Source organism: Perognathus longimembris, chromosome 28 (assembly GCF_023159225.1).
Source record: "Perognathus longimembris pacificus isolate PPM17 chromosome 28, ASM2315922v1, whole genome shotgun sequence".
In the NCBI taxonomy this organism is placed as follows: domain Eukaryota; kingdom Metazoa; phylum Chordata; class Mammalia; order Rodentia; family Heteromyidae; genus Perognathus; species Perognathus longimembris.
Genome location: NC_063188.1, coordinates 81,299,580 through 81,313,410, shown reverse-complemented (window position 1 = coordinate 81,313,410; position 13,831 = coordinate 81,299,580). Strand labels below are relative to the sequence as shown.

The following is a 13,831-nucleotide window of genomic DNA, read 5'->3' as shown; positions in this document are numbered from 1 at the left end:
CAATTTTGGTCCCAAGAGTTGACTGCATGTGGACATAAATTAGGAGAGGAAGACTTCCCCTCTACTGCCAGATGGCTAACTTTCTTAAATCAGAACTGTCCAAAGGACATGCTTAAAAAGTCAAAATAAAAGAACCTCTTTCTTTCTAAATAAGAAACTTCCAAATGATACCCAACTCCATAATTTCCAATAACCCTATGAAATTTGGTCTCCTCACACATCTCCTTAACCCACTCATGGCACTGCATGTGTTACTGCATGTGTCTAAAGCAGAACACAGTGAATGTCTATCAGAAACATTTTTATGGACTCGGAAAAAGCAAAAGGCCATCCACTATTCTAACAAAGTCATTCTTTAATGAAAAAGTGAACAAAATCTGTCTCCCATTAGGTTTCATGTTATCTTTAATTTTTAAAATGATCTTTAAGCAGTTATACAAAAGGCATTTCAAGTCAACATATCAAATTATGAGTACAATGTACCTTGATCACTGTCACCCCTTCCATTGAGGTAGTGTTTTCACAAAACAAAAGACCCACATAGGACACAAGGCAACCTGGTCAAGCACTGGGCACGTGGTGATGGTATCAAAAGTGTTTGGGTACATCCAAACTCAACAAATAGTCCACATAAAAAGTATGCTCTTTGTACTTTAATCAAAAGCTGTTTTGGAGAAAACTGCCTCCCACACAGTTAAAAACAAAAAAAAAAAATCTAATTAACTCTTAAATATGGACCAGGAAGAGACATGTACTCATGTACACATTGTGCCACAGGGGTGAAATTATGTTAGAGGAGAAACCAGCTTTTTAACTACAGGTATCTAAAGTACATTCCTCTGAATTCCTGAATTCCTTCTGCCTTACGTTAGAGCACTTGAGCCAGGGTATCACCACAGTCAGGCACATGGCTGCAGCCCGTCCAACTCCTGCATACCTGAGATCCTGTGACCATATTGACCACAAACATTTATACCACCTGATTGGGTCACTTGATCCTCACATCTCTCTATTTAGTAAATTCCTCTGCAAGTCAACTTCAAAACTGAGGTGAACATTTCTGGGACGTTCCTGTTTTCAAGACACTTTTAAAAGATGTTCCCTGTCAACTAAATCTAGTCTGAACAGGCCTGGGAAGGGATTGGGTTGGCACAAGATCCAAAAACAAGCTTCTTAAGGGGTGAAACCACTCTCAGTCTCTACAAAGACTCAGGCTAGTTTTTTTTTTTCAAACAAGAAATTAGCAATTAGTAAACATGCCTTTAGTCTTTCTCAACAAAAATAATTTTTTAAACAATCACTAGATGAAAATAGTTTTGCTCATTGAAAAAATTCAAGAAAAAAATAATCATTTCGAGTAATACACGGCCTTTCGGTGGACAGGTTCCAGAAACTAATTGTCCTAAACCTATGTGCCTCCCCCAAACTGCCCTCTCTGGAAGAAATTCATATTCTCTATATAATGCTGCAATGTGTAATGTGGTGAAGAATTCTTGTCACGAAAAAAAGAAAAAAAGAAGAAAGTGAATTTTCATTCCATCAATAAGAAAACCAGAATATCAAGTAACTTTTCTGTAAACAATATCAAAGTCAGTTCTTCTAAGAATTCATAACTTGAGACTTCCATTAATCACAAGTAAGCTACTACCATTCCATGCTGTTATGGAGGTCTTTCAGTAGTTCTCATCGCTATGCCTTGCATTGTTTTCTGAAGACATCAGCAGATAGGGTTTTCATGGTATCTAAACCATTCTTTGGTTTACCTGACTTTCACCAGTAAGGTGGACTGAGAAGCAAATAGCAGGCCTCTACACACGGCCTGCGTTGCTCCTCCTCTTAGCCCTGCTAGGCTCCACTGAGATTTTGAGCTGCATGCTACTCAGGGCTGGCTCCCACACCACTCAGTTTTCGTCTTGGCCAGAGACACAAAGGCACATTGCTCTTCCATTATCCAGGCACCAGCAGAATGTCCTACAGAAGAGTAATCTTTTAATAAATATTTGTCAACTCCAAGTAATCTGAGTCAACAGACTATAAAATGCTAGGCATCTCTACTGATATACACTTTGATAAAACAAGCAAACAACAAAAAAAGTGAGAGAACATTCTCCATTTCAGGAAAACTCTTTAACTAGTCCATAGTCTTTTTATTTTAGTCTCACCATGTATTTCAGGTGGCCCTTGAACTCCCAGGAGCCTTAGCTTTCTGAGTGTTAGGATTACAAACATGCACTCTCACATCCAACTTCCATCTTGGCTTTATGATGCCTTACTCTACAATTTTTGGGTGCTTATGGGGTGCAGCTGTTTCTAAATTGTGAGGGCTGGTGAAAGCAATGTCACGGACTTGGGGCACTGAAGACTCTGGGGCTCAGGAAGGCTCTCCTAACCTCCCACTGTGATGAGATAACTGAATAGGGAGTAGGGAAGTACGGGGGGGGGGGGGGAAGGAACTTGCATATATGCATCTTCTTTCACTTGAGATGGTTATTGAGTGGAACTGTATTATAATCACAATGTCTCTTTCAAAAACCACAGAAGTCTACCAGAAGCTGAAACACACTGTGTACCAGGAACTAGGAGATGATGGCTACATGTCTTTGTCCTAAATTAGGTGGTCTCTATACATCACCCCTACCACAAAGGAACAGAAGGGAAGTCAAGGCAACAGGTGATTGGAGAAACTAATAGAAATGACTTGAATGTGATGAAAGGTTAAACATACATGTCTTACATGTAGAGTTGATCTGATAACCCAGGAGCAGAAAAAAGAGGAAAATGTGGGTTCTACCTGGTAATAAGGAGAAAGTGTGAAAAATTAGATGTTTACAGTGTGAAATGTGTTAAGTGAAGGGAAAAATGGAAAATGTAGAAAAGAGCCATGATCAGGTGGATCATGCCTATAATCCTAGCTATTCATAGGCGAAGTCCTAAGGATTGTAATCAAAGCCACCCTGATCAGACAAATCTGAGATACTCATTGTTCAAGTAAACTGCAAAAAGTCAGAAGTAGAGGTGTGGCACAGATTATAGCACCAGCTTTGAGTGAAAAAAGTGAAGTGAGAATTCAAGTCACTGAATTCAAGCCCCAGTATCAATAAGAATGGAAAAAAGGGAAAGGAGGAAAATTCACTAAAAAGTTTTAGCACAAAGTATATCCTACAAAATTAAGAAGAGTGAGGGAAGGGGTGGTAAGAGGGATAGGTGAGAATGTTGTAAGGGGCAACATTGATCAAGATATTCATAAACTGCTTTGTTAAATGGCAACTCCCTTGTGCAACTACTTCAAGATAGTAATAAAAATACTTTATAGCTACATTTTTTTAAAAATTAAAAAGAAAAAAAGCAGCATAAAGTTCAGATCTACAATCAAATTGATCTGCCCCTAGAGTGTTTGAGAGAATGCACCTGTTTCCAGATCTCCATAAGGAAATCACAATTTATTTTGGTGGAAAAGAGCTGAAGACAAAACAATGGCTATGCCAAATCTTGACAACAGAATGCTTGCCCTTCATCTCTCCATTTAGTGAAGGATGCCGATTTGTGCCTGGACTCACAGTGGAGGGCTCCTGACTGTGTGTGGTCAGTTCTCCAGAGCCCAGTATAAGCCCATAGAGAGACACCATCAATCCAATTAAAACACAGACTCAATACAAAGACTCCAACAAAGCTCAGAGCTGAAACTATCAAAGGATCAACAGCTCAGCTTACAGTTGGAGATGTTTAGGAGGGCAGTTTGTTATGTAAAAAGCAAGAGAGATACTAAAGATGAAGGGCCATTGTAAACAGCAAGGAAAAGATATGCTAGTCACAGAAAAGTCTAAGCAAAAGGGAGCCCAATACCCAGCCAGAATACTTGGGCACTTAAGACAGTCCCATGGTGCACGTGTGCACGTGTTGGTCCTGGAGCTTGAACACAGGGCCAAGGCACTGTCCTTGACCTTTTTTGCTCTCACTTAAGCTGCAATTTCACTTCTTGGTGGTTAACTGAAGATTCTCAGATTTTCCTTCCTGGTTGGCTTTGGACTGAAATGCTCAGATCTCAGCCTCCAGAGTAGCTAGGATCATAGGTGTGAGCCACCAGCAGTCCACTGGGTAACGCATTTTGGGTCTCTATCTACTGTTATCCACATAGAAGACAAGGTTGTTTATCAGAGGAAAAACCAAAACAGAAGTTTAAACGGAAAAGGGGGGTAATGAAAGTTAGAAAAGCCTAGAATGTGCAGTCCACAAGAGAGGGGATATTATTCACAGACCTGGGCTAAGGCAAGAGATGAGGAAGGAAGTCTTTCTTCCTGTTCAGGGAGTGGGGGAGCTGCAGTGGGCAACACTATCACTAGGCCAAGAGGAAATAACAGAAACAAAATTGCTGTTTATATATATCCATAGTAAGTAACAGGGAAAATCTGGTTCCTCTTTTCTACAAGAGCAGAAAGAGGTCAGGAGAGGTCCACCCTGAAAAGATTAATTATCAGTCAAAAGGAAAGACAGGCCAGGCACAGGTGGCTCAAGCCTGTAATCCTAGCTATTCAGGAGGCTGAGATCTGAGGATGGGAATTTGAAGCGAGACCAGGTAGGAAAATCCAGGAGGCTTTTATCTCCAACAATCCACCAAAAAAGATGGAAGTGGAATTGTGGCTTCAGTGTGAGTATAAAAAGCTCAAGGACAGTGCTTAGTCCCTGAGTTCAAGCCTCAGGACCTCCCCTCATCTCATACACACTGGAATAGAGGGGCTGTGGATAGAGGTTAGTGATAAGGAACAAGGCCCTGAATTCCATTCCAGACAGCTCCTCCTATCAAAAGAAGGGGGGGGGGTATAAAACCCTTATGTAGAAAAACTATCAGGGTGCAGGGAGATAAAAAATGAAGGACACCCTTCAACTTGTATTGAGAACAGAGTAGATGTAATTTAAATGGTGATATGGGAAGAGTAGCAATCCCCAGGGTCAGGTGCCCAAGCCTACCTTGGGCAGGTAGTCTGTAGGATATCTAATTGTTCAACATATATGATGAGCCAGGACAAACCAGGATTGATCCAAGTACAGCTAGGCCGGCAATTATGTGATCTGTTGGCTCAATGTCCCTAACCCCATGTTCATTCTCCTGCTCCCCATTCCCAGCTGGTATGTAATAACACTGAGACTACTTAGCTCACTAATAATGAATGCAGCAAACCCTACATCACTTTTCTTCCTCAACTGCCCCCTTGAAAGCAAGGCTAGACCACAGAATTAGTGATGGAAAAAAATGGAGATACTTAAAAATGAAGGATTACAAGGTTTGCTCAAACAAAACAAAATATTGGGTTTTCTTGGTCTGAACTCTACCTTCAGATAAAGTCTTCACATTCACTGTGCTCCCATATTTTTATGTTATCTCAATTTTTTGAGGATCAAATATACCCAAATAACATTTCAAACTATGAGTTAAAAAACAAGCACTTTCAAGATCCAGTCAAGAAAACAAGTCATGTTTTGTTTTAGACACGCCAGTGGGAACAGTCAGAAAGCTCTTAGGAAAATTGTCATTTTATCAACACATTAAACAAGTTACAAAATGGCAATTCCCAAAGTATTTTTTGTGGAGCATTCAACCAGGAGATGATACATTAAAAAAGAGTTCTTTGAATCTATTAAATCTGAGAGATGCCTATGTACCATATGCTCCTCTTAAAAGTTTCACTGTAAATATCAAAAGGCTGTAAGAAATCCTACAGGAAAGAAATGTACTTGATGGTGTTCAACTCAGTTTTTCTTAAATCTCCCTGAACACCAAACTCTTTTTCTACCCTCTGAAAACACAATAAGTGTTGTCCTATAGAGTACTGAAGTCCTATACAGTTAGTCCTCATGCAGGTTTATCCCTACACACTGGAGAGAAGCTCAAGTGGCAACAGAGTAAGGAATTCCCTGGAGACAGCTGTCTCCAAATCATGAAGGTGAAAAGGAAAACAGATGGTGAAGACAGAAGGTTATTAGAGTGACAAATTCATGGAGAAGAGGTGTGTTCTCAATTACAAGGAATAAAGGGAGGGAGATGGCAGGCATAGGCCAATCTTCTAGGCTAAAAAACCCCAGGGGCAAGAGTGCTTGCCTCTTATACGTGAAGCCCTAGGTTGGATTCCTAAGCACCACATATATAGAAAAGGCCAGAAGTGGTGCTGTGGCTCAAATGGCAGAGTACTAGTCTTGAGCAAAAAGAAGCCACGGACAGGGCTCAGGCCCTGACTCCAAGCCCTAGGACTGGCAAAAAACAAACAAACAAAAAAACCCAATGAGGTTGTGGCTTTAGCTCTGTTTTGTAGTCATTTGGAGCCAACTATTGATTATTTAATACCTCTTAAAGAAGGATTTCAAATAATCTAGCGCACTGGATTTCACTGTGCAACTTAAAAGGAAGTCACAGGGCAACTTATGGAATTGAGCTGCATGAATCCCTCTTGGATCCACACAGCCACCCACTCAATATCATGCCCATCATGAATCCAGGCTCAATATAAGTGACTACACAGACAATATCTGATGGTGCCGTCGAGTTTACGTAGATTTCTGACTCTGCGTATAACCTTAGGAAGTTAGTAGGTGTGTTCCTATCCATTTACAGATAGGGAAACTTAAGAGGGGAACCACTGCCTCAAATACTTTTACATGCAAATAGATGGCATTCACACAAGTTGATGAATCTAGGAATATTGGCCAATTTCTCAATATCATGAGTTTGGGAAAACAGTAGATACTATTAGGGAAAATGGTGACCTTCCTCCCTTACACCTAAAGGGCAACCAGCTTGCTGCCTTCCCTAGGTCCCAGCTTGTTGTCAAGCAAATACAAATGATAATTACTGAATGAACCATGGAGAGGCTAATACACAATTAGGTTTATGCAATAAGCTATTCTGCACTGTATACTTGCAACTTGCCTAGTAGACCATTAACTGTGTTAGGTGATGTGTGTGCTCTGAGCTTGACTGTGGTAATCACTTCACAATGCACACCCACCATACCCCATAAATATGCAAAAATTCTTATTTGCCAAGTAAACCTCAATGAAGTTGAAAAGTTAAATACACAAATCAAATTTCATGTAGTCTGCAAATGGGAGATTTATTTCTCTAACCACGGTAGAATCCAAAAGTTGATGGGTATTCTCTTTGCAACTTGAGGCCAGCATCCAATGTTACCACCACATCACACTAGAATTGTTACAACACTAGTATGTTAACTAGTGCTTATAAAACCAGACAAGCAGCTGGTCCCAGAAAGCTAGAAAACAGTTATTTAAAACACCTTGGAAACAGTATGTTCCATTTCAACTTTTTCATCTTTTACCTATCCCATTATTATTAAAGGTACCAACAGTTCAGTCCTTAAGAGTATATCCGTCATGTACATGCAGGAAAATACTTGTAATGTTGATGGACAATACAAGTTTCCTGTTGTTAGCTGTAAGTAATAACACTCCTATGGACATTCATGTACACATGCTTTCATCTGTTGAGTGTTATACCTGAAACATAAATTAAGTCCACGTTGAGCATCTTAAGAAGCTACCAATTTGTCTTCCAAAATGTTTAACACACCGGGCATTCTCTACATTATCAACCAATACCTGATGTCAACCTTTTTAATTTCAGCCATTCCAACAGTTGGAGTCTTATATGGTACTCTAATGACTAAGAATGTTGACTCCCTTTCCATGGGCCTCTCCATTCTCTTTGGTAAAAGAATGATCATTTCAGGTCCTTTGGCCATTTTTAAACTTTGTTGTAACATTTCACATTGGCATTCAAGAGGCTAAAATTCACAAACCTACTCGACTAAAATATTCTTGCTAGCACAATCGAAGTACATAATGAAGGCTTGACTGGGTTCTAATTATTTACATTAGTATTATTGCTAAGAATACACAGGTTCAGAACCCAATATCCATTTCCTTTGGGTAGCATCAAATCACCTTACTTATTTCTCATTGCATTAACTAAATTGTTGTCCATCAGCCACATCACACACATCCTACTAATTATACTCTAGTCCCATGTATTGCATTTTACAAAAATACATTGTTAGGTCAAATGTGAGCCCATGTTCAAAAGTGATTAAGGCCAAACCTTCTTTCATATTGTTTGTGAAAACAGTAGCAGATAAAATGTGATGTGCAAACACGCGGCCCAATTTCCCTTTGAGATCTATAAAGGAGGCCGGATTGGGGGACAGCTCCCTGGCTCTGCTTTGAGTAAAAGCAAGCATGGTTCTGTTGTATAGCACCATGGGTTCTCAGTTCAATTGTTACAGTTGATGTGGGTTTCCTTTTAGATGCCTGGAAAATGACTCTGCTGACCACATCCACATTCTGAAATACTTTTTGAGAACTTATAACTGAACTGCAGGAACTGACTCATGTTGCTGGGTCTGGCTAGCCACCACAATCATTTCAGAAGAGACTCGAGTCAAAGGCAGAAATAGCAAGGTTTCAGAATGTAAGCAGCAAGTTATCTCTATTTCTGTAGGGGGTGTCAAGGGGGGAAATCCCAGGGTGCAGGGGACAAAATGGCTCCAAGACACCCAAGTCGGGAACTGGCCTTGAAGGAAAGACCAAATAGAATACATTCATAGACAACAAATGTGTAAGGCCTCAAGGCAAGAAGATAGAAGCAAGTAGGAAAGAAACCTGTTACATGTAGAAAGCAGATGTATGCGGACTTACTCAAGATGGTGCCTTCACAAGTCTTTGCTGACTTTTTTTTGTCCTCCCTAACACCTAGGCCAAGGAATACTCAGTAAGTGAGTCACAAGCCTGTCCTTATCTCCCAGGACATAATCCTCTAGTTTTCAACTCCAAATGCAGCTCATCCAAGGGGCCACGGGTCAGTTCCTTCTGAAGGTCTCTCTACAAGAATTCTTGCCTCAGGGCAAACTCTACCCTTCACCATACCACACTTCCATTTCTCCTTCCCACAAGTGAAACTGATTCAGTCAGTTTCAGCTAGAGTCAAAAAGGAAATCCAGTCCAGTTGAATAAACTATAAATGACAAGCGAGAAACTCTTTTCTGTAGGTGGGTCCCCAGCTAAGAGGATATAATGGCTAACCCCAATACACCACACACTTGTAGTAGAAAGGCAGGCTTGGGGTAGGGGGAGTAGATAAGCAAAAGTATGATAAACCCAGACAAGACCTAGAAAAGCCATCAAGATTCTGGTAAGCTCCTTGTTGTCAGGCCTGGCCACATGCTCCAGATGTTGAGATAACAATATGTGTATGTGTTGGATGTCTCTTAACTTGTAAACTCCCAGATAACAACAATTATTCACCCCTTACACAAAAAGGTACTTTTAATATCAAATCATGATCAGGAGCTAGAATCTCTAAGGCAATCAACTCTACCTGTAAGACATTCCAAATACGTTCTGTACATACCACCTGCCCTTTACAACTTTACAACTGGCCAATTATTTTTTATTTCTTGTTGTTTCCAATTGTAAAATAAGTACTCTGCACAACTTCCTGACTTATATTCAACAGTAAAATTTCCTATAGCATTTTGAGAGGGAATTTATCAAGTTTAACAAAGGATTACTGAAAATCCAAGCAGTGCAAAATCTTCAACAGCTTTTGACTGAGTGGAAAATGTACAAAGACATGTTCTATGCAAGACCAATTTGGGGGAAAACATAAATGGAATCTAAATAGCCTACCACTAGATATTCAGGAAACTCCTACCCCTCTTCCTATATGATAGAAAAAACTTTCTAACTGAAGATCCTTAGCTACATTTACATTTCAAGTAATTCTTCTTTACCTGTCTTTATCAAGGTTCTCATGTCATCCTAATTTAAAATGACAACAGGAGCACATTATCAAATAAAAAATACATAAAATGATAAATACCTAAAAATATAATAAATACATATAAATAAATATGTAAACAAAACAAATTTGTCTACATTCTGGCAGGAAGGGTTCAACTCTCTCTAGGTTCCCTACATGAATCATCTCTTGGAACATCACCTATCACATTTCTAGTTGTCACCTCTTACTTTCCAGTAGCTTCTTGTTGTGACCAACAGGATCCTGTGATCTGCACTGACACATCCCTTTAACACAAGTAAGCTTTGTCCCACCTCCATTGCAGTTACTATTAGTTTTCTCTACCTATAATCCATTTCCTCCAGGTACCCTCATGGCTGGTGCCTCGATGCCCATGGGTATCTGCACAAATGTCATGACTTCCGAGACCTTTCCATGAATCCTGATAAAGCAGCTCTATCCTGACCCCTAAGTTACTTCATATGTACCTGGTCTGGCATCATAGTTCTCAAAGCATTTACCAAGACTTGGCATAGACTTACTGGTTTATTTGTTTCATGGGAAGGACTTGTGCTCACTGCTGTATTCTAGACCCAGAACACTGTATAATGAACATTTCTCCATGCAGCATTTTGTTCTATAAAGGTATGAAGTCCACTTGGTGGCTAAACGATTTCTGTTAACCTCTTATGAAAACTCTCCATAGACTTCAAAGGCCAGGTGGACAGAACTGTAGGAAAATAACCTATTTCCCCAGCATTAAGAGGACTTGTAAACAGGTGACTAGAGTAAGAAACAGATTCTCTATAATCTCCTTGCTATCAGAAAACAAGGGAGGGTTTTTTTTTAAAGACAAAGATTGTCAAACACAATGGAAGAAAAAAACTGAAGATTCATCATGCTTATCAATCTAATCTATCCCAAATAGTCCTTATTTGATATAACTCAGAGAAAGAGCACTGAGATAGAGGACTTGTAGAGTAGAGGCGATCTGGCTTGTTTAGTTTTAAATTCACACTAGCATTTTCTACCACAGGGCCTTATCTACCCACTAGCGATGACTGTTCTTATTTCCAGGTGAAAGATGGCCTTTTAATTGACATTCCTGTTGGAACCAAAGGAAGATGATGGAAGGAGCCTGGCCTGGTTGCCAGAGGAAGATGCTTAATGACTTTCATCAGTGTGTGAAGTGTGTATTGCCGCAACAATGGCAAATGATCAAGCAAAAGGCATGTGTACTAAGGTGAAATGAACAGAGTGAATGAGTGAATGGCTACTTCTTACATCCCAACAGACTCTTATCTTGACCTTCCTTTCATTTGTCTGTAGGTCTTGAATGAAAGCATGGAAAAACAGAATGAAAAGATGGCACATAAATGAAGGAACAAAGGGCAAGCTTAATTAATTAGTATGTCTATCTAACAGTAGACTCATCTAAGAGGAAAAACTTTAAAGGATTTCTAAGCACTTTAAATCTTTGAGCTAGTGTAGCCTGCCTGTGCCTTTCAAGTCAAATTCTCAACCTACATTTGAAGTAAGAGGAAGTTGCTAATAGAGACTCTTTCCCATAGTTTGAAAATAAAGTCTAAATAAAAGGTTTTGTGTGCCTAAGGTTGACTTCTTCAAATTCTTTACTTAGTATTAGCCTTGCCCCTACAGAAAGCACCCACGACCTAGATGAATACCAAGGCAAAAATATTAATAAATACAGATTCTTACTCATTTTACCATTCTAGGAATGAATTCTATCACATATACAAAAAAAACTCCACAAATGCTGATCAAGTGTATTGCCAAGGCATGTTCATGTACTTTTCCCCTACTTTCAAGTGAAATTATTACAAGAAAAAGATAGGGGAAATCACAAGTAGATTTGTTAGTGCATATGAGATTAACCTGAAAAGAAGGAAATTCCAGGCCTGGTCTTCAATGGCCTAAATCAAAACTCATAAAGCACAAATGACTAAGACGGCTTCCATTGATGTGTGAAATAAGAAGCAAAGAAAATAAATTCTGTATTTTAATATTGAGAGTGCCAGATCTGCAAAATATGACACTTTGGGATAGAAATGAGAAGACAATCACCAAGTTTGTGCTTCAATCCATTTTTACTCTGCTTTTCTGTCCTAACTAGTTACCACCTGAACTGGCCAAAAACTACCTGGGTTCAGATGGTTTCCACAATCAACTAGTGTCCCGATGTCCATCTGGCTCTGTGGCTTGATGTCCTCATCAATAAAATAAGTTTGGTATCTATGCCAATAGATTGTCATGAAGATTGAATGGTTTGATGACATTTAGAGCAATTACAACAGCACCAATGGGGGGAACGGGGGGATGCCAGCCTAAGGATTGCTTTGTTTAAGTTGATATGCAAAGGTCATATAACTTAGCATGGACTCACAGCCCTGGAAAACAAGGATTTGGGAAGGGAATACAGTATTTTTAAACACCACTGACCCAGGTGTTTCAACATGAGATTAACATGCACCATCTTGGACAATTCCTTCAGGAGTTACTTCCGATGCTCCTCACACAGGGGCTCAGAGAAACAAAAGAACTTGCTTGCTTACTCAACTAACAATGGGTAAAGTGAACTGCAAGCACAAGTTAATTGGATGCTGTGGGTCTGTGGGGACCAGTGCCGTGCACTTCATACTTACTAGTAACAAAATGTACGAGACATGTACAAATTCATTCTATTTCTCAATGTTACTCTTCCATATATCGTATCTTCATTGTATGAATTTTCATTTAAAACTACTTTTTCTGAGGGGTGGGTGAGGCAGTACCAGAGTTGGGACTCAGTATGCTCAGCTATAACTTGAGCTCATGCTTTTCAACTTTTTGCTGCTATTTTGTAGAGATGGAGTCTCTGAAGACTTTTTCTGCCAGGCTTAGCCTCATAACTCAGTCCTCTAGACATCATACAACTTAAGTATACACTGCTTCTGGCATCTAAAAAGATTCTTTTTTAGTGGGCCACTCCTGGGGTTTGGACTCAGGGCCTGGGCCTGGCCTGAGCACTGTCCCTGGCTTCTTTATGCTTAAGGCTCACATTCTACCACTTGAGCCCCAGCACAAATTCTGCCTTTTTCTGTGTATGTGGTGCTGAAGAATCGAACCCAGGGTTTCATGCATGCTAGGCAAGCACTCTACCGCTAAGCCACATTCCCAGCTCCAAAAGATTCTTCTTTTTGGTAGCTTTTTACTTGATCGTTGAGCAAGGTAATCTGCTGCTTAAGCCATGCCTCAGCCCCCATCTGTTTTTAAGCAAAGCAGCTGGGGACTAGTGGCTCATGCTTGTAATCCTAGCTACTAAGAAAGCTGAAAACAGGGCTGGGGATATAGCCTAGTGGCAAGAGTGCCTGCCTCGGATACACGAGGCCCTAGGTTCGATTCCCCAGCACCACATATACAGAAAACGGCCAGAAGCGGCGCCTGTGGCTCAAGTGGCAGAGTGCTAGCCTTGAGCGGGAAGAAGCCAGGGACAGTGCTCAGGCCCTGAGTCCAAGGCCCAGGACTGGCCAAAAAAAAAAAAAAAAAAGCTGAAAACAGAGATTATGGTTCAAAGTCAGCTCAGACAGCAAAGTTCTCAAGTGAAAATAGCAAAATAAAAACAGAAAAACACACGCCTGGAGGTGTGGCTCAAGTGATACAGCACTATGATAACATGCATGAAGCTTTCAGTTTAAAACTCCAGTGTCACCAAAAAAAGGAAAAAAAAGAACAAGAGAGCAGATAAACTGGTACCAATAGGATGCTTTCAAGCAGAACAAGTGAATTCAAGGAAATTAAACTCTTCCATAACAGAAAAAGAGAATTGTTTTAAGTAAAACTTTTGCTTCCTCTTCACAATCAATGATTCCATCCAGGATCTTAGAAAACTACTTATACTTTTTCTTAAAACAAGTCATCGTTTTTTAGATTAACTATTTAAAGAAGGAGAATAGAAGCAAAAATATTTTTGGTAGTTTACTATAAAGAAACCAATGACTCAATCATTGCACGACATACAATAGCATC

At 39.9% G+C, this 13,831-nt stretch overlaps 1 long non-coding RNA gene across 1 annotated transcript in view; it reads right to left on the bottom strand.

Annotated features, from left to right (window-relative positions):
- Positions 1–10,463: 10,463 nt before the first annotated feature.
- The window catches only part of LOC125343389, a 76,992-nt gene continuing 73,624 nt past the window's right edge, over positions 10,464–13,831 (bottom strand). The window contains exon 8 of the long non-coding RNA XR_007209327.1: positions 10,464–11,136. This is a non-coding gene — a long non-coding RNA (uncharacterized LOC125343389). The remainder of the gene's footprint in view (positions 11,137–13,831) is intronic.